Source organism: Mauremys mutica, chromosome 4 (assembly GCF_020497125.1).
Source record: "Mauremys mutica isolate MM-2020 ecotype Southern chromosome 4, ASM2049712v1, whole genome shotgun sequence".
NCBI lineage: Eukaryota > Metazoa > Chordata > Testudines > Geoemydidae > Mauremys > Mauremys mutica.
This window is the reverse complement of record NC_059075.1, coordinates 22,275,157-22,296,883: the sequence shown is the minus strand read 5'-3', so window position 1 is coordinate 22,296,883 and position 21,727 is coordinate 22,275,157. Positions and strand designations below refer to the sequence as shown.

Genomic DNA, 21,727 nt, shown 5'->3' with positions numbered 1-21,727 from the left:
GTAGCTGAGGCCATGAGGCCCATCAGTCTGAGAAGAATCTGTCTGGTTGGAGTTCTTTTGAGGTATGAGTGTATCTGACTGAAGGAAGGCTCTTGCTTGAGTCCAGTACTGCCACAATGAAGGAGATTCTTTGTGTAGGGAGTAAGTGTGATTTTTTTTCCTGATGTATTTATTCTGAGTCCCAGTTTCTCAAAATGGAAGCATTTGTGAGACATATCTTTGGACAAACTTTCTTGTGGTGATGATGATCATAGAATCATAGAACTGGAAGGGACATGAAGAGGTCATCTAGTCCAGTCCCCTGCACTCAAGGCAGGACTAAGCATTATCTAGACCATCCCTGACAGATGTTTGTCCAACCTGCTCTTAAAAAACCCCAATGATACTTTTATGAGCCAATTGTCTAAATAAAGTTAGATGTGCTCACCCCATCATCTTAGATGTGCTGCCATCACAGGTAAGAACTCTGTAAACAGGCATGATGTAGTAGAAAAGCCAAAGGGATAGTGAGGTGGAAATATGCGTCCTACAAATCAAGAGCCCAGAACTGAGCTTGGGTGGATAGGGAGGGAATTATGGATGCTAGGATCAATGTGCAGAATTTGAATTTTCTGATGAAAGAGTTGAGCTTTCTCAAGTCTAAGATGGGTCAGAGACTACCATCGGTCTTCAGAATCAGAACATATCTGGGAGAGATTCCCTTTCCCCTGAATTCCTTCCTCTACGGTGCCTTCTTCCAAGCGTGTGCAAACCTCTGTTCTTAGTAGGCTCCCTTGAGAGGAGTACCTGGATAGGGAGGAAAAAGGAGGGTTGTGGAGAGGGACTGTGTCAAATTGTATGTAATATCCCTTTTGTGCTATGTCTAGGATCCACTTGTCTGTGGTTATAGAACTTCAGTTTACGCGAGAGGAAGCTGATCCCCAAATATGGGACAGGGGCAGCGTAAACGGATTAAGATTGGTTTGCAGCTGTGGAATATCATCTCCAGCCTGCAGTCTAAGGACGCAAAAGACAAAGATGTGGTTTGCCTGTCCTTTGAGTGTGGCTTGAAGCTCTTTTGCCTCTGCAGGAGATTGTTGGTGCTCATGTTGATGTCTCTGCATGAAACACAAAGATGAGGGTGAGGAAGGGTATTACGGCTTCTGATATCTAAAGACAGGTGCTCCAAATCTTCCCTCTGAGGGTTGATAAACTCCTAGTGATCTAATGTTGATCTAGTGTCCTTCACCTTCTCTAGGACTTTATCCATCCTTGCACTCAACAAGCTATCATCGTTGAATGGAAGATCTTCCACACATGTCCTAGTTTCAGGCAGAAGACTAGAGAATCCAAGTCATACATGTCATGTCAGTGTGATGGCTTGAAGCTACTGGTCTTGCTGCTGCATCTGATTAATCAAATGAGGTTCTCAGTCCATGCGTAACTACTAGATGTTCTTCTAGTTTTAAGGCTTTAGCCAATTTCCTTTGATCTTCAGGTAGGTCCTTAGCAAATAAGGCCATTTTCTCCCACAAATGGTACAGATACCTGGACATTATGGCCTGGTAATTAGACAATCCACTGCCTAATGGGGCTGAGGCGAAAACCTTCCTAACCAGACCATCCAACTTTTTGTTCTTTGTGTCAGATGGGGTAGAATGCACTTGCTCTCCTGTTGTCCTCTGAACTGCTGCAGCAACCACCAGTGAGTTGTGAGACAGGTGTGTGGGGGGAGGAAAAGAAAATCCTTCATATAGTAACTGATAGGGCTTGTCAGCCTTCTTTGTCATGGCCGATTAGAGGCAGGGTTGGTCCAAACAGATTTGGCTGGTTTTAACAGCACTTCTAACACTGAGGGTATGATCTGGCTGTTAGAAGGCGACCTCAATATATGGAACATTGGATGAGAGGTCTCCTTTAGTGAGATGGATGGCATCTTTAAAGTTGAAGCCATTCTGACAACCAGTTCATGAAACTGAGCAACAAATGCAAAACCTGCAGACATATCTACACAGTTACAGTGATAACTATCCCCCGCAATAAAACCTTTCAAGTTCCCTGGGTGCTACACATGCCTATCATAACATGTAGTATACCTCATCCAGTGCACTAAATCCCCAGTAGCAACTAAGTGGGTGAAACTAGACAATCACTACGCTCTCAAATGAACTCACACAGGAAAATGATAAAAGACAAAAACACCCTATCACCTACAGGTGAACACTTTATATCTGGCCTATCAGTCCCCATCCTCAAAGGAAACCTGCACAACACTTTCTAAAGATGAGCCTGGGAGCTTAAATTCCTAATTTTGCTAGACACTAAAAATCATGGTCTTAATAAAGATACTGGATTTATGGCTTATTACAACTATCTGTAACCTACTAACCCCTCTTTGGTCTTATGACTACAGGACTGTTAATGGGCCCCTTCATCTTGAATGGTCCCTTAAAAAAGCAGTTCTCAACCTTTTTCTTTCGGAGGCCCCCCACAACATGCTATAAAAATTCCACAGCCCACCACCACAACTATTTTTCTGCATATAAAAGTTAAGGACAGTGTTAGGGGATAGCAAGCAGGACAATTGTCTGTGGCCCCACGCCACAGGGCCCCTTGCAAAGCTAAGTTGCTCAGGCTTTGGCTTCAGCCCTGGGCGGTGGGGCTTGGAGCCTCAGGCTTCCGCCCCATGCAGTGGGGCTTCGGCTTTCTGCCCTGGGTTCCAGTAAGTCTAATGCTGGCCCTGCTTGGCAGACCCCCTGAAACCTGCTCACAGACACCCCCCAGGGGGGCCCAGACCTCTGGTTGAGAACCACTGCCTTAGAATATGTACTAACTACTTATGCTAAACTATATGTTTGATCTCGTAGTTAGTTGTGACACGCTCAGTAACTTCCCCAGACCTGAAGAAGAGCTCTGTGTAGCTTGAAAGCTTGTCTCTCTCACCAACAGAAGTTGGTCCAATAAAAGATATTACCTCACCCACCTTGTGTCTCTAATATTCTGTATAAGGTTCCCTACTGAAGTATCTACTGGAGTAAGGGCACGGTCTATGTTTATATGAACTGCGGGGAGCATCTGTGTAGTCCAGGCACTCTCTTTTCAGGTGAGGGGAACTGAGGAAGTAAATTAACTTGTCTTTCACAATCCAGCTCAGTGTCAAATTGTAGTTCTGACCTCAGAACCAAAGCAGTAAATAAAAGGGAAATCAGTGACTTTGCAGCCTTAAAACTGAAAAGGGGGAGACAGACCTCCCTGGTGAGCCTGTAGTGTTCCAGGGGCAGGGTGCCAAATATCTAGGGATATCTGAATCTGCTCCATGATCTTTTGTCTTTTCCCATCAGGGAAGTGGGAGTAGGAAGTGGACCTGTGGCTTTTCTTTTATTCCCCTTATCACCCTACCAAGAGGACACAGGAATCTTCATAACCTTCAGATCAGATTTGAATTGTTGAAGCAAGTGATGTACTTGGACAGCTGTCATTATGGTAGACAGTGCCGGCATCAGAGTCAGAAACAACTCCTCAGTCTTGTTATATTAGGGGTAAGACCTTTCTTTAGGTATTTGCCCTCTTCTGTTGCCTTAACCCTTGGCCTAGGTTCTGAGGGTGTTTTTGGAACTGACCCTGAGGGATCCAAGGGGGACCCAGAGTAGTGCTTGGCTCTGCTAGAACTAATCATATCTTGCACCAAACTCTTCACTGGAACCAAAGGTGTTGGATCCAAGAGATGCCCCCATCAGGATTGGTTCTGGTAACCGAAGCAGACATCTGTGGGGTTCTGCTGTATCTAGAATTAGAATCCAAATGGCTTAGGATCTTTAAATATCAAAGATTTTGCTTTCATTTTAGGAGAGGAGCAGGGTACCTTTATCGGGATCTTGGGCTCTTTATCCCCTGAGGGGATAGGGGCCAACGCAGACCACTTGGGACTCATGGAACAAGTGGTTATGGAACCAGAAGGTTAGGCCACTGGTGCCTCTTGCAGTCACGTGGCTTGAAGCCAGCTCTGAGGCTCCTTGTGAGCTCTTGGACTGAAAGTGCTGCAGATCATGCACCAGGAAGGAGAGTGTCCTTCATTGACGCAAACCAAACATCTTGTATGGGCATCCAAAGTGGAAATACAGCAGGACAAGAGGCACAACCTCTTAACCCCTGGCCACTTCCTCTTCGGATCTGCCACAGGATCTTTAAACCCACCCAGAGGAGTGGGAACTAATAAAAATGAATAAAAAATTCTTTCATAAAGAAAATATGCAAGCTAAAGTTTCAAACCCTATTCCTACCTAACTATGAAATCTAACTAAGGCACTGGGTCTTTGAAGAGATTGGATCTGGGCTGGATCAGCCTGGTCCATTTGGAAGGATCTAAGGGGGCCAGTGCACCACATCCCCTTTTACAGCCTTGCCCTCAGAATGTTAAGAAACGGTGAGGAGAGGGACAGAAGGGGGCGAGAGAGTGCCACAGTGGGCACTGCTTTGAAACATTCCATGGCTAGAGCTGCACAGCCAATGCATCCAGTGACTGGGAATGTGCAGAGGCCACCCAAAGAAAAATGTTAATTTCTATCTCTGTTTTCTATACACAGGAATGGGCCAAAAAAACCAATGGGAGTATTTCCCAAATGCAGCTGAGCTGTGCTCCCAATCCCTCAGAAAAATCTCTACAGGATTTGAGTCACTTTCCAGTGACTCCCACCCCCAACCCTGAAAACCAACATCTCTTTGAAAGCCTGAGAAAGGAGAGAGGGAGCACCTGGCCTCTCAGACACTGGAACAGGTCCTGTCCCTCATGCAGCCATCTGATGTTAAAGAGGGTCCTAGTTTTGTGGTGGGGGTGGGGTGACTGTGTGTACAGATTCAACCTAGTACTACAATTCATAAATTGAGTAGAACCTCGTCTTACCCACAAGGGTTGCAAGGCCCTAACCAAAAGCCTTAATACTACTACCCAAGTACAAATGCCCCACAGGTTAACACGACATCTAGAATAAGTTGTTTAGAAGCATCTTTTTTGCATTATCGATAGTATATATTTAATAGTGGGAACATTTTGGCAAGTCCAGATCATAATTAGCCTATTCATACCTCAGTTTAGGTCAACATGCAGTTTTTCTCTTAATTTTTCACCAACAAACTCTAGAATTGGAAATATTTGTTTGCTCTTGATTATTGGTTGCTCACACATGGTAACGTCACCCTCACACTCTGTTAGCATGGGTTGTTGCAGAGCAGCTGTGACTGGGCTTTCTAGGAATCCCCTGGATTTTGAAGGATCAATATCCATAAGTAAGGAATGATCAGGTGTCGGCCACATTGCATCAGCAATTACTTCAGAGTTCCTAGGTAGTTCAAATGACATTACAAGTCTTGTTGGAAAATCCTTCTTCTCTTTACTGATTGTATCCCCTGGCATTTTAAAATCGATTACTGTTTCCATAGAAACATCATCATGGGTTTCTGTTGCTGGGGAGACCCAGTTTGAAGATGTATGGAGGAACTTTTGGTCTTCCGAAGGGAAGATGTCTTCCAAAGCTACCACCTCTGGTATTTTGTGTGTCAGCCAGCGGTTAACTCTTCTACAATTTATGTTGTTAATGAATTTCAAACTACAATCTGGCTGAGTTGACATGTCTTCTGAATAACCACGATAAGGATCTAAAAACTATAACAACAAAATATTTCTAAATAAATGAGACAAATACTGTATTATCACTTCCACTGCAAATATAAAGAACTGATAAGCTCTTTCGTAAATAAACATCAGTTATTTCAGTCAGTACTGGAACAATAGCTAGTGTTACAATATTAATGCAGGCTTCCCTTAAAATCTCTGCTGTTTGCCATCAATACCAGCAGAAGCAGACCCAAGGATAAAGTAAGGTATTTTGGCAAAGATGATTATATGCCCAGTGACATTTTGGTGTGAAAGAACTGTCACCATAGTGGTTTCAGTACCACAAATGCTGGACTTCTGATCACATGATTTTAACTATAACTCGCAATTACTTGACAGCGAGCAAGTCTGTGAACTGTCCTCTACAACCCTCTACAGAAAAAAGCAGTGAAGAACAGATAGTTAAAATACTTGGAAAGAAAACCTTTTCCTGTAACAGAGGAAGGGTTTCTTTTGTTTTTTGTTTGTTTGAAACAGCTGTTATACAACATATTTAGAGTATGTTCCTAATATGGAAAAGTAACTTGGTGAGGAACTTGAAATCTGTTTAAGGTTTTTTATAAATGACAAGTAAAAAGGGTGGGCTGGAGGAAATCATGTCATGAAATATATATGTACACTTGCTCTTTTATACTCTAAAGTGCTTGAAAATGGCTAGCCCTCTGAATATCTTGCCAGGCAGAACAACAGCTAGTTTTGGAAGAGAATCTTGTGCAAGGAATGACTAGTACTGTTCAGAGAAGGGCTACTGCAAAAAATTCTCATCTCCCTCCAATCCACCCACACCCATCTCTCTTTCCCAACAATAAAGCACAATTGGGGCACCTTATGACGAAGTAGTGTGCTTCTCTGTCTCATCTTCATGCCACCGTTGGTGCTAAGGACACTGAATGCTTCTTTGATGCAGTTATGTCTGTTCCACATTTGATCAGCCATGGTTCAGAGGGGAGGATTTTTCACTGGGATTTTTTTTTTTACACTTAATTTAAAAAATGTAAATATTTTAAAAATATATATAAACCTCAAGTCCGTTTTATAATCTATAATAATATATCATATCATAAGTTCAACAAACAGCCAACAGCTCTCCTTGCATGACAGTTGTGTTTGGTCTGGCTGCCACCAAACTAACTTAGCATTGTCTCTCCCAAACTATCCATGCCACAATAATGAGAAAGGTCATTGAGAGAATGCAATACACACTGACATTCACTATCAACATATAACACACATAAGAGTGTTGGAGACAATAGATTCCTGCCATATGGTAAAAGTATCACCTTTTGTAACCCTGAACCACATCACATGACAGGGGCCAAGATATAAAAGATCAGTTTCTCGTTAGTACCCCTGTATATCACAACTTTATCGTATGGGTTGAGAAGGGGGATATATGTGATAGCCATTCCCCATATGACTCTTCTAGATGAAAGTTCAAACAATTGTTTTTGTTTTGTTTTTTAACATCAGACTGTTTAAACAAGGCTGCTAAATAATCAAATAGCAGAAGTGTACAAACCTACTTAAAGTTTCATGTCACTTGTTTTCTCTACAGGTCCTTCGGTATTAGGCCAACCCTGGTTTAAGAAAGTATTTCCATCAGAAATATGCACAAGAACATTTGTAATTATGTATTTGCCACAAGATCTCTGTAAACATTTATATGTGGCGATCAAAGACCTCCAAATGCAATTCGAAGCCAATATAAAGGAACATGTCTCAATTCAGTTTAAGTGAGCTGAAAAGCTCTGTGAGAGTCTTGCCAAACGAAAAAGCAACAGTCATGTTTTACTTTTATGTAGTATTGATATTGTACCCATCACCATGATATCTGAATGCTTATTGTACTGAACATTCTTTAACACTTCTTGCATCTTTCCCTGACCAGATTTTTAGGTGTCATGCATAAAGAAAGGTTTCAATAGCATCTCACATCCACTTAGGCGATAACACCTAGCTACAAAATACAACTTTTCTTCTTTGCTTTCTATTGCTGTCAGTTTTGAGAGTAAGACTTTACTTGAGCCAATCATTTATACCTACTCTCCCAAATGCTAGCAGTCAATTGAATGTTGAAAAGCTGTTTACAGCTGTCTTTAATTCCAGAATGCATTTTAGTTATGACTTGGCCAGCCCCGATAGTAAATGCATATAAAATATTTTCCAAAAGAAAATCTCTGTCTATAAGCAGTGCAACAGCTCACTAGTGCTTTTTATAGTTTTCTAGGTCCATTATACATGTTAATGCTATAAATATCACTCTCTCTTAGTTACTTTAGAGAACATGATATATATGTAGGCACTTTTATGGTCTGCATTACATAGCTGTGTATTTCCCAAAATAACATGTAGAAGAAACAGCTAGATTCATTTATAGGTCTGGGAGTTGTTTTTTGTTTGTGTTTTGTGTGCAGGAGGAGGCGTATTGTGTGTCTTTGTCAAAAGTAAAAATAATGCAAGCAGAAGTCCAGCAGCAGAGTGGGGGCTATCCAGTGTAGTGCACTGAATGCAGCATGTATGATTACATGTCTTGTGGGCAGGTGGTGTATGCATGCGTTTGGTGCAAGCAACTCATGGCCCTCAGAGACACAGTACAGGCTCTTGAGGCCAAAGTGGCTGAACTGGAGGAGCTAAGGGAAACAGAGAGGTATATAAAGGAGACTTTCAGGGACACAATAGAGCAATCCCACCTCCCAGTCTGCTAGCCTCTGTGTAGTTAAGGAGTATGAAAGTCTCAGGGAAGGAGAACATCAAGCTGGAGCACAGGGACACAATCCCATAGTTGGGACCCTCCTTCCAGATGATGTCATGGTAGACTCTGACATTGAGAAAATATTCCTGCTGGGAAGGGAATCCCAGTTACTAGGAAAAGCTCGGTAATGGGGGATTTGATTATTAGGAACATAAATAGTTGGGTTTGTGATGACTGGGAGAACTGCATTGTAAATTGCCTGCCAAGTGCAGAGACTGCAGATCTCATACGATATCTAGACAGACATATATGCAGGGGAACAGCCAGTGGTCATAGTACATATTGGTACCAGTGACATATGAAAAGGTAGGAGAGAGATCTTGGAAGCCAAACTTAGGCCACTAGGTAAGAGATTAAAGTCCAGGAGCTCCATAGTAGCATTTTCCAAAATGTTTCCAGTTCCACGTGGAGGGCCAGGAAGACAGGCAGAACTGCAGGGTCTCAATGTGTGGACAAGATGATGGTGTCCGGAGGAGGAACTGAGGAACCTTTTGGGAAAGGAGGAGATTATACAGGAAGGATGTGCTCCACCTAAACCAAAACAGAACTAGACTGCTAGCATGTAACATTAAAAAGGTTGTAGAGGATTTTTTAAACTAAGACCTGGGGGAAAGCCAACAGGTATGGAAGAGCACACAGTTCAGGCAGAGCCATCCCTTAGAGATTAATTTATTAAAAGGGAAAACTCTATATCCTAGAAAAGACAATAGGAAAGAAGTTGGTAAAATACAAGTAGGAGCTAGCAAGGAACAGTCAAATATAAAAGAGTCCCATTTAAATATAACACATGAGGACAAACAACTGAATATTGACAAAATGTACAAATGCTTGTATACAAATGCTAGAAGTCAAAATACTAACATGGGTGAATTAGAGTGCTTAGCATTAAAAGAGACAATTGGCATAATAGGCATCATGGAAACTTGGTGGAATGAGGATAACTAATGGCATGCGATAATACCAGGGTACAAAATATGTAGAAATTACACAGTTGGTTGCACTGGTTGGGGAGTGGTACTATATGTGAAAGGAAGCACAGCATCAAATAAAATAAAAATTTTAAATGAATCAAACTGTACCACAGAATTTCTCTGAGTAGAAATTTCATGTTTGAACAATAAGAGTCTAGCAGCAGGAATGACTACTGACCACCTGACAATGATGGTGACAATGATTGTGAAATGCTCGTGGAGATTAGAAAGACTACAAAGGCAGAAAATGCAATAATAATGGGGAATTTCAACTATCCTCATACTGACTGGATATATGTCACCTAAGAAAGGAGTGCAGAGATAAAATTTCTAGACACATTAAATGACTGCTTCTTGGAGCAGCTTGTCCTGGAACCCACAAGGGGAGAGGCAATTCTTGATTTAGTCCTAAGTGGAATGCAGGCTCTGATCCAAGAAAGGAATATAAGTGAACTGCTTAATAATAGCAACCATAATGTAATTAAATTTAACGTCCTTGTAGGGGGAAAATGATGAAGAAACCTACCACCAGGCCTGGATTTAGGGGCAGGTGACCCAGGCGACTGCCTGGGGCACCAGGCTTCATGGGCGCCAGGCTTGCAGCTGTACAGATCCTAGTGTCCAAATGTATTGTCTTATATAACAGGGTCAAATCATGCATCAAAGTTGTGAAATGGGCTACAAATGCAATAAGAAATAAGGTATTCAAAAGTTTAGCAAATGGGGGGTGAGGGGGTGGAAGACGCTCCTCATCTGGGATTCCATTTGATTTACAGCTGGCCCTGCCTACCATAGGAACATTTTGAAAAGAGGAACTACACAAAAATTAAATGGAACAGTCACAAAGATGAAATGCCTGCAAACTGCCTAAAAACTATTTAAAAACATAATCTCAGAGGCCCAAACTAAATGTATTCTAAATGTAGGAGGACAAAAAAATGCTTTTACTCTAAAGAGAGTAAATGGGGCAGTCAGAAGCAAGAAGGCATCTTTTAAAAATGGGAAGTCAAATGCTAGTGAGAAAAATAGAAGCATAAACTCTGGCAAGTCAACTGCAAATGTATAATAAGGCAGGCCAAGAAAACATTTGGAGAGCAACTAATCAGGGACACTAAAACAAATAGCAACATTTTTTTAAAAGCACATCAGAAGCAGAAAGCTGGCCAAACAGTCAATGAGGCTACTGAATGATCCAGGTGCTAAAGGAGCCCTCAAAGATTACAAGTCCATTGTAAAAGACACCAAATTAATTCTTTGAATTGTTCTTCATTGCAAAGGATATGGGGGAGATCCCTACACATGAGCTGTTCGTTTTAGGTGACAGATCTGAAGAACTGTCCCAAATTGAGGTATCAGTAAATGAGGTTTAGGAACAAATTGATAAATTAAACAGTAATAAATCGCCAGGACAAGATGGTGTTCACTCAAGAGTTCTGAAGGAACTCCGATATGAAAAAACGGTTACTTACCTTTGTAACTGTTGTTCTTCGAGATGTGTTGCTCATATCCATTCCAGTTAGTTGTGCGCGCACCGCGTGCACGTTCGTCGGAAGATTTTTACCCTAGCAACCCCAGTGGGTCGGCTGAGCGCCCCCTGGAGTGGCGGCATAACAGCACCGCATATATACCTCAGCCGACCCACCCACTCCTCAGTTCCTTCTTGCTGGCTACTCCGACAGTGGGGAAGGGGGGTGGGTGTGGAATGGATATGAGCAACACATCTCAAAGAACAACAGTTACAAAGGTAAGTAACCGTTTTTTTCTTCTTCGAGTGATTGCTCATATCCATTCCAGATAGGTGATTCCCAAGCCTTACCTAGGCGGTGGGGTCGGAGTGAGATGTGGCGGAATGCAGGACCGCCGAGCCAAAGGCTGCGTCATCTCTCGACTGTTGGACCAGAGCATAGTGAGAGGCGAAAGTAAGAATCGACGACCAGGTCGCCGCTCGGCATATTTCTTGGATAGGTACTTGTGCCAGAAAGGCAGCGGAGGACGCCTGGGCCCTGGTAGAGTGGGCGGTGAGATGGCCCAAAGGGACATTAGCCAATTTATAACAGGTGCGTATGCACTCTGTGAGCCAGGAGGAGATTCGCTGCGATGAGACAGGAAGACCTCGCATCCGGTCAGCAATTGCCACAAACAGTTGCGGGGATTTGCGGAACGGCCTTGTCCGATCAACATAGAAAGCCAACGCCCTGCGGACGTCAAGGGAATGAAGTCGTTGCTCTCTCGAAGAAGCGTGAGGTTTCGGAAAGAAAATTGGAAGGAAGATGTCCTGGTTATTGTGGAATGCGGACACCACCTTCGGGAGAAATGCCGGATGAGGACGAAGTTGCACCTTGTCCTTATGAAACACGGTGTATGGTGGGTCTACCATGAGCGCCTTGAGCTCAGAGACCCATCTGGCTGATGTGATAGCCACTAGAAAAACCGTTTTCCATGAGAGGTACAGCAAGGAACAGGTGGCCAGTGGCTCAAAGGGTGGGGACATGAGCCTGTTGAGGACGAGGTTAAGGTCCCAGGTGGGAATCGGGTGGCACACCTGGGGGAAGAGACGATCAAGGCCCTTCCTGAAACGACTAGACATTGGGTGAGAGAACAGTGTATACCCGCCCTCACCGGGGTGGAAAGCGGAGATAGCTGCTAAGTGCACTTTTATAGAGGACAGTGCCAGGCCTTGCTGTTTCAGCGACCAGAGGTAGTCAAGGACCATTGGAAGCGGAAGCTCTGACGGAATAGCGTCTCGCGCTTCGGCCCAGCAAGCGAAACGCTTCCACTTGGCCAAGTAGGTAGATCGAGTGGAAGGCTTTCTGCTGCTCAATAAAACATGTTGCACGGGAGCAGAACAGCGCACTTCCGACTGGTCTAGCCACTCAGGAGCCACGCCGTGAGGTGGAGGGACGTCAGGTCTGAGTGCCGTGATCTTGAGTGATAAGATCCGGGTGAAGCAGCAGAGGAATTGGGCTGGCTACCGACAGACGGAGCAGTGTGGTGAACCAGTGTTGCCTGGGCCACGCTGGCGCTATTAAGATGAGCCGTGCCTTGTCCTGTCGGAGCTTCAGCAGTACTCTGTGTATGAGAGGGAACGGGGGAAAGGCGTAGTACAGATGACACGTCCATGGAAGGAGAAACACGTCTGACAGAGAGCCCGGTGACAGGCCTTGAAAGGAGCAAAACTCCTGGCATTTGCAGTTCGAGCGGGATGCAAAGAGGTCTACATGGGGAAACCCCCACTGTTGGAAAATGGCATGAGCGATGTCTGCTCTCAGCGACCACTCGTGGCAGAGAAAAGACCTGCTCAGGCGATCCGCGATGGTGTTCTTCACGCCGGGAAGGAACGACGCCACTAGATGTATCGAGTGGGTTATGTAGAATTCCCACAGTAGCATCGCCTCGTGGCAGAGGGGGGAAGAGCGGGCCCCGCCTTGCTTGTTGATATAGTACATGGCCGTTGTGTTGTCCGTTAAGACTGAGACACAACGGCCGCGAAGGCGAGGTTGGAACGTCTGGCATGCCAGGCGGACTGCACGTAGCTCCCTGACGTTTATGTGCATATTCAATTCCTGTACCGACCAAAGGCCTTGAGTACGAAGATCGCCGAGATGGGCTCCCCATCCGAGGGACGAAGCATCCGTCGTCAGGGAAAGGGACGGTTGAGGAGCATGGAATGGGACCCCCGCGCATACGTGGGAAGGGGTCAACCACCAATCCAGGGACTGAAGGACACCCGATGGAATGGTGAGTAGGGTATCCAGAGGGTCCTTGTGCGGACGGTATCTGGAGTGGAGCCACAGCTGGAGTGGGCGGAGGCAGAGCCTGGCGAACGGAGTTACGTGCGTGCAAGCTGCCATGTGACCGAGGAGGCAGAGACAAGCGCAGGCCGAGGCCATACGAGAGGCCTGAAGGGCGCAGACCAGTTGTGTAAGGGCCTGGAACCGTAGCTGAGAAAGGTAGGCTCTGGCTAGAGATGAGTCCAGGGTCGCGCCAATAAAGTCCAACCTCTGAGCTGGTACTAGGGTGGACTTCTCTATGTTGAGAACTAGGCCCAGGCGCGTGAATAAGTCTTTGATTACTGTGACCTGTCGCTGGACTGTGTCCTGCGAGTCCCCTTTGATGAGCCAGTCATCCAGGTATGGAAAAACGCAGATGCCGCGCCGACGGAGGTGGGCGGCGACAACGGCCATGCACTTCGTGAATACCCTTGGGGCCGTAGAGAGGCCGAAGGGGAGGACCACAAACTGGAAGTGAAGGTGTGCGATTGTAAATCGGAGGAAGCGTCTGTGCGGTGGAAAGATGGCGATATGAAAATAAGCGTCCTTCATATCGAGGGCGGCATACCAGTCTCCCTGTTCCAGAGTGGGGATAATGGTCCCAAGGGACACCATGCGGAACTTCAACTTCAGCATGTATGAGTTGAGGTCTCACAGGTCGAGGATGGGACGGAGGCCCCCTTCGGACTTGGGGATCAAAAAATAACGGGAATAAAACCCCTTGCCCCTCTCCCTCTCCGGAACGTTCTCGACCGCTCCGATGGCTAGGAGCGAATGCACCTCTTGTAAGAGGAGTTGCTCGTGAGAGGGGTCCCTGAAGAGGGACCGGGAAGGAGGGTGGGAAGGAGGGGGTGAAACGAACTGCAGTTGGTAACCACGTTCCACGGTGCGTAGGACCCAGGCATCGGTGGTCAGCCGGGCCCACGCCAGGAGGAAATAGGAAAGGCGGTTGGAAAAGGGCAGGGAGGGAGCTGAAGAGAGCTCTGGTATGCCGTCCCCGGGCGCATCTTCAAAAGGATGGCTTAGGCCCTGGCGGTTTAGAGGGGGTTCTGCCCTGGGACGATTGGTTGCCAGGCTGCCGCCTACGTCCACCGCGACCTCGTCGCCGACCAGAGTCCTGCCTGTAGCGAGGCATATAGTAGGGCCGGTTAAACTGGGGGCGGAACGGACGCCTTTGGGTAGCAGGGGTATGCATCCCCACAGTACGGATGATGACCCTGTTGTCTTTGAGGTTTTGAAGTCGGGAGTCCGTCTTTTCGGAGAAGAGGGCCTTGGAATCAAAGGGAAGGTCCTGAATGGTGTACTGTACTTCAGGTGGGAGCGTTGAACTCTGCAGCCAAGAGATCCGGCGCATGGTAACGCCCGAGGCTATAGTACGCGCCCCCGAGTCAGCTGCGTCCAAGGAGGCTTGCAACGAGGTGCGTGCAACCTTTTTACCTTCCTCTACAAAGGCCGCGAACTCCTGTCGGGAATCCTGAGGCAGGAGCTCTTTGTATTTCTCTACCTCAGCCCAAGTGTCATGCCCGTAACGGCTTAGCAAGGCTTGCTGATTAGCCACTCGAATCTGCAGGGCACCAGCAGAGTAGACCTTGCGACCAAGCAAGTCCATTCGCCTGGCGTCCTTTGACTTAGGAGCTGGGCCTTGTTGGCCATGACGCTCCTTATCGTTGACCGACTGCACCACCAATGATGAGGGGGTCGGGTGTACATACAAATATTCATATCCCTTGGAAGGGACCATGTACTTGTGCTCCACGCCCTTCGCTGTGGGTGCAATAGAGGACGGAGTCTGCCATAGGGTATCCGCAGTAGCTTGGATAGTCTTAATGAAGGGCAAGGCTATGCGGGTAGGGGCGTCCGCTGATAAGATGGTTACTATCGGATCGTCCACTTCCGATACCTCCTCCACCTGTAGGTCCATTCGCAGTGCTACCCTGCGAAGGAGCTCTTGGTGTGCCCGTAAATCAATAGGTGGGGGACCTGCGGACGACGACCCCGCCACCGCCTCGTCCGGAGAAGAGGAGGAGGAAGAAATCCCGGGCAGGATGGTGTCCCGGTCAGCGTCTGGGGCCTGGGAAGGCTCCTGCTCCAGGGGTTCCTGGGCTGGCTGATTGCCTTCCTCCGCACACGATGGCACCTCTGTGTCATCCGGTGGGCGGGTTATTGTAGCCTCCGGGGCGCGTGCCTCATTTGGTACGGTGCGCATGGTAGGCAGAGGAGCGCCTTGGGCTTGGTGGTAGGCCCAAGGGGTCCAGTAACCCCAGTGATGAGGGTCCTGGTCCGCTTGATGGGACTGGTGAAAAACTCCCAAAGGGACCTGAGGGTCATGCTCGTCGACGTAATAACTGTCGGCGTGTGAAGAGGCCGAGGCGTGTCGGGAGGGCCAGGGTGAAGCGGAGAACCCTTGTGCCGAAGTGCCGACGGATCGTAGTTCCCGCCTTTGCGGCGACCGGTGCCAGGAAGCATCTCGATAGCGAGAACGGGAGCGAGACCGGGACCTGCGACCGGCCCGGTGCCGGGAGGTCGACCGGGATCTCCATGTTCGGTGCCGGGACCGGCTTTGCGAGTAACGGCGGCCATATCGGTGCTGAGATGTTGAGCGGTGCCGGGAATGGCGAGTCGGAGAGCGGGAGTATGACCGGTGCCGCGAGTCGGACCGGTGCCGCGTAATGGAGCGGTGCCGGGACTGCGAGCGGTGTTGCGATCGGCGCCTAGATGGAGAGCGGCGTCGAGAGCATGAGCGCTGGTGAGAGCGGGAACGGGACCGGTGCCGATCAGGCTCGGTGCCGACAGGCAGCTTGAGCATGGATGGCTTGCCCATGGAACGGGGCGCCCGCACCGGGGGTGCCGAGGGCGGTGGCACAGCCGGGTCTGTGAAAGCAATGAGGTCCCGCGCCGCCTCGAAGGTCTCCGGAGTCGATGGCAATGGCATCTCTACCGCGGCCGGAGCTGGGGAGGTCACAGGTGCCAGGCTCGACGGCCTCTCAGGGGCCGGAGTCGCCGGTGCCGGCAGAAGCGTCGGAGCAGGCGGTGCCGAAGAGGCAGCGGCCTTCCCCTTCTTCGCCTTTGGCGAGAGAGCGCGTCTCTGGGCAGGTTTCGGTGCCGATGGCATTTTCGGTGGCACAGCAGAGTGGCTCGGCGCCGTGGCGGCGCTGCGAGAGTCCAGAGGGACAGCGGGCAGTGCCGCAGCCGGAGGGGTTAAGGCCGCCTCCATTAGGAGCTGTTTAAGCCTAATGTCTCTTTCCCTCTTTGTGCGAGGCTTGAAAGCCTTGCAAATTGAGCACTTCGTAGATAAGTGTGACTCTCCTAAGCACTTTAAGCAGGAGCTATGAGGATCTCCTGTAGGCATAGGCCTGCGGCAGGCCGAGCACGGCTTGAAACCCGGGCATACGCTCCGGTCCCAGGTGCAGGTGGGGCTAATCCCCGAACCCGCTAACTATCTAACACAAACTGATTAAACTATCAAAACAAGAAAACCTAAGCTAAGATATCAACTATATACAATTTTTTACAGAGAAGAACTATGAGGAAGCTAGGGAAGCGGAGGTCAGACAAGCTGCACTCCACTGTTCCAACGACCAACACGGGCGGTAAGAAGGAACTGAGGAGTGGGTGGGTCGGCTGAGGTATATATGCGGTGCCGTTATGGCGCCACTCCAGGGGGCGCTCAGCCGACCCATTGGGGTTGCTAGGGTAAAAATCTTCCAACGAACGTGCACGCGGCGCGCGCACACCTAACTGGAATGGATATGAGCAATCACTCGAAGAAGAACTACTAACTATGGTATGTAACCTATTGCTTAAATCAGCCTCTGTACCCAATGACTGGAGAGTAGCTAATGTAATACTGATTTTTTTAAATGGCTACTGAGGCACTCCTGGCAATTAATCCAAGTCACTAAACCTAATTTCAGTACCAGGCAAACTGCTTGAAACTATAGTAAAGAACAGACTTATCAGACACCTAGATGAACACGATATGTTGGGGAAGAGTCAACACAACTTTTGTAAAGGGAAATCATGCCTCAGCAATCTATTAGAATTCTTTGAGGGTGTCAACAAACATAGATAAAAGTGATCCAGTCAATATGGAGTACTTGGAGTTTCAGAAAGCCTTTAACAAGGTCCCCCACCAAAGGCTCTTAAGCAAACTAAGCAGTCCTGGGATAAGAGTGAAGGTCCTCTTATGGATCACTGACTGGTTAAAAGATAGGAAACAAAGGGTAGGAATAAATGGTCAGCTTTAACAATGGAAAGAGGTAAACAGTGGGGTCCCCCCCAAGGATCTGTACTGGGACCTGTGCTGTTCAACATAGTCATAAATGATCTGGAAAATGGGGTGAAAAGACGGTTACTCACCGTAGTAACTGGTGTTCTTCGAGATGTGTTGCTCCTATCCATTCCATGTAGGTGTGCGCGCCACGCGTGCACGGCTTCTCCGGAACATTTTTACCCTAGCAACTCCGGCGGGCCGGCTGGCGCCCCCTGGAGTGGCGCCGCCATGGCACCGGTTATATACCCCAGCCGGCCCGTCCGCTCCTCAGTTCCTTCTTGCCGGCTATTCCGACAGTGGGGAAGGAGGGCGGGTCTGGAATGGATAGGAGCAACATATCTCGAAGAACACCAGTTACTACGGTGAGTAACCGTCTTTTCTTCTTCGAGTGATTGCTCCTATGCATTCCATGTAGGTGATTCCCAAGCCTTACCTAGGCGGTGGGGTCGGAATGAGACGTGGCGGAGTGTAAGACCGCGGAGCCGAAGGCTGCGTCGTCTCGAGACTGCTGCACCAACGCGTAGTGGGAAGCGAAGGTGTGGACCGAAGACCAAGTGGCCGCTCTACAGATGTCCTGGATGGGGACATGGGCCAGGCGTGCGCCCTCGTCGAGTGTGCGGTGAGTCGGCACGGGGGGACGCGAGCAAGCTCGTAGCATGTTCGTATGCATGACGTCACCCAGGATGAAATCCGCTGCGAGGAGACCGGCTCGCCTTTCATGCGGTCGGCAACCGCCACAAAGAGCTGGGTGGAACGCCGGAAGGGCTTCGTCCGGTCGATGTAAAAAGCGAGGGCCCTGCGGACGTCCAGGGTGTGGAGCTGCTGCTTGCGAGGAGAGGCGTGCGGCTTCGGAAAGAAGACCGGGAGGAAGATCTCTTGGTTGAGATGGAAGGCCGACACCACCTTGGGGAGGAAGGCCGGGTGCGGTCAAAGCTGCACCTTGTCCCCATGGAAGACGGTATACGGGGGACCTGCCATCAGGGCACGGAGTTCCGAGACTCGTCTGGCGGATGTGATTGCCACGAGGAAGGCCGTCTTCCAGGTGAGATGGAGAAGAGAGCACGTGGCCAGGGGCTCGAAGGGTGGTCTCATCATCTGAGCGAGAACCAGGTTCAGATCCCAAGTTGGAGTAGGATGACGTACCGGCGGGTATAGACGGTCTAGCCCTTTAAGGAAGCGGGCAACCATGGGGTGAGAGAAGACGGACCGACCTGCTATAGCGGCCCGAAAGGCTGATAGAGCCGCCAGGTGCACCTTCAGGGACGAGATCGCGAGACCTTGACCTTTCAGGTACCAGAGGTAGTCGAGGATGGTCTGGATGGGGGCCGAGAATGGGTTAAGATCTCGTTGGTCGCACCAGAGCGCGAAGCGTTTCCACTTCGCGAGGTAGGTAGAGCGCGTCGAAGGCTTCCTGCTTTCCAGCAGAACTTGCTGCACTGGCAATGAACAACTCCTCTCTGCATTGGTCAACCACTCAGGAACCAAGCTGTAAGATGCAGCGACTGCAGGTTCGGGTGACAAAGCCTGCTGAGGTCCTGAGTGATGAGGTCCTGCCATAACGGGAGGGGAATGGGATCCCGAACTGACAGCTCGAGCAGCAGGGTGTACCAGTGCTGTCTCGGCCAGTATGATGCGGGCCCTGTCCCTCCGAAGCTTGAGTAACACTCGGTGGACGAGCGGAAACGGGGGAAACGCGTAGAGGAGGGGATCCGTCCATGGCAGGAGGAACGCATCCGAGAGGGAGCCCGGAGCTTGACCCTGGTAGGAGCAGAACCTGTGGCATTTCTGGTTTGCCCGGGAGGCAAAAAGGTCTATCTGGGGAAAGCCCCACCTCTGGAAGATGGTGTAAGCCACATCTGGGCGAAGGGACCACTCGTGGGAGGCAAAGGACCTGCTCAGATGGTCGGCCAACGTGTTCTGCACCCCTGGCAGAAAAAACGCTTCGAGGCGAATCGAGTGGGTCACGCAAAGATCCCATAGGTGCATCGCCTCCTTGCAAAGTGGGGAGGATCGGGCTCCGCCCTGCTTGTTGACATAGAACATCGCCGTGGTGTTGTCTGTGTACACCGCTACACAGCGGTTCTGGAGGTGGGCCTGAAAGGCGAGACATGCCAAGCGGATCGCTCTCAGCTCCCGGACGTTGATGTGGAGGGAGAGCTCCTGGGCTGACCAGAGACCCTGGGTGTGCAGGTCTCCTATGTGAGCCCCCCATCCAAGTGCCGAGGCATCTGTGGTCAGGGTGACCGACGGGCGAGGAGGGCGGAACGGAACCCCTGCGCAGACCACCTCCGGATCCAGCCACCAGGTGAGCGTCTGGAGGGTTGGCGTTGCTACCGTCACCATGTCTAAGGGGTCGCGATGGGGGCGGTACACCGATGCCAGACACATTTGGAACGGGCGAAGTCGCAGCCTTGCGTGCGCAGTCACAAACGTGCACGCTGCCATGTGACCCAGGAGGCGCAGGCAGGATCGCACCGTTGTCGTAGGAAAGGCCTGCAGCGTCCGTATAAGGGAGGCCAACGTCTCGTGCCGAGTACGAGGTAGGCAGGCTCTGGCCAAAGTGGAGTTGAGGACCGCTCCTATGAACTCCACTCGTTGGGCTGGCAGTAAGCTGGACTTCTCGGCGTTGATAAGCAGGCCGAGAGACTGGAACAGATGCAGTATCTCGGTCACCTGAGCTGCCACCAGCTCTTGGGAGCGACCGCGAATCAGCCAGTCGTCAAGATATGGGTACACATGAATTCGACGACGGCGGAGGGCTGCGGCCACGACCACCATGCACTTGGTGAACACCCTCGGCGCGGTGGAGAGGCCGAAGGGAAGCACCGCGAACTGGTAGTGAGCTTCGTTGACCACAAAGCGCAGGAAGCGTCTGTGGGGGGGGGGGGTAAATTGCCACATGAAAGTATGCATCCTTCATGTCGAGGGCGGCAAACCAGTCTCCCGGATCCAAGGAAGGGATAATGGTTCCCAAGGTCACCATTCGAAACTTGAGCTTGCACAGGTATCTGTTGAGCTCCCGGAGGTCCAAGATGGGACGAAGGCCTCCTTTCGCCTTGGGGATGAGAAAGTATCTGGAATAGAATCCCCTGCCCCGGCTGCTGGGAGGCACCTCCTCGATAGCACCCACGCTCAACAGAGTCTGGACCTCTTGTAAGAGGGCTTGCTCGTGAGAGGGGTCCCTGAAGAGGGACGGGGAAGGTTGGTGGGAGGGAGGGGGCGAAATAAACTGTAGGCGGTAGCCTTACTGGACGGTGCTGAGGACCCAGCTGTCCGATGTTACAGAAGACCATGCCTGGAGGAAGCGGGAAAGGCGACTTGAAAACAAAAGGGATGGATCCTGGGGGGAGAGTGGTGGGCGGCCCTCGGGCGTCCCATCAAAAGGCCGGCTTTGGGCCTTGAGGAGCCTTGAACGAGCCCTGGGTTTGGTTACGTCGACCCCCCGACGGCCTGCGGCGGAAGGGGGCCGCTCTGCGGTTATTAAATGGTCGAGACCTGGCCTGGGGGACGGGTCGGTAGGGCTGCTGCCGGAAGGATCGTCTCTGGGTGGCCGGCGTGTGCATGCCCAAAGTACGGATCGCCACTCGGCCGTCCTTCAGGGTCTGAATGCTCGCGTCTGTCTTTTCGGAGAACAGACCCTGCGTCTCAAAGGGGAGGTCCTGGAGCGTGTATTGTACCTCCGGCGGCAAGGTGGAGGACTGCAGCCACGCAATGCGCCGCATGGTTATCCCGGACACCATAGTTCTGGCGCCCGAGTCCGCCGAGTCTACTGCCGCTCGAATCAAGGTCCGGGAGGCCGTCTTGCCCTCGTCCAGGAGCGCCGAGAATTCCCGGCGGGAGTCCTGCGGGGTCAGCTCTGCAAATGTGGCCAGGCATCCCAAGATATTGAATGTGTAGCGGGACAGGAGGGCCATTTGATTCGCGATGCGGAGCTGGAGGCCGCCCGCTGAATAAATTTTTCGCCCCAAGAGGTCCATGCGCCGGGACTCCTTGGATTTCGGCGCAGCGGCAGGTTGCCCGTGTCGTTCCCGGTCGTTCACAGACTGGACAACCAGGGAGTCCGGTGATGGGTACACATAGAGGTATTCGTACCCTTTGGGCGGGACGGAATATTTTCTCTCCACCCCTCGCGCCGTGGGGGGGACGGAGATAGGCGACTGCCAAATGGTAGCATTGTTCCGCTGGATAGTGCGGATAAACGGTAGCGCTACCCGCATGGGAGCCTCTGCTCCCACGACGTCGGTGACAGGGTCATCGACCTCCTGGACTTCCTCGATGGGTAGGTTAATGGCCTTTGCTACCCTGCGGAGA

General features: G+C 49.7%; 1 long non-coding RNA gene across 1 annotated transcript in view; it reads right to left on the bottom strand.

Moving 5' to 3' along the window:
* The window catches only part of LOC123369414, a 28,413-nt gene that overhangs the window by 1,980 nt on the left and 4,706 nt on the right, over positions 1–21,727 (bottom strand). Inside the window, exons 2-4 of the long non-coding RNA XR_006579044.1 lie at positions 7,170–7,227; positions 6,476–6,629; positions 5,062–5,638 (exon numbers count right to left, since the gene is read on the bottom strand). This is a non-coding gene — a long non-coding RNA (uncharacterized LOC123369414). The remainder of the gene's footprint in view (positions 1–5,061; positions 5,639–6,475; positions 6,630–7,169; positions 7,228–21,727) is intronic.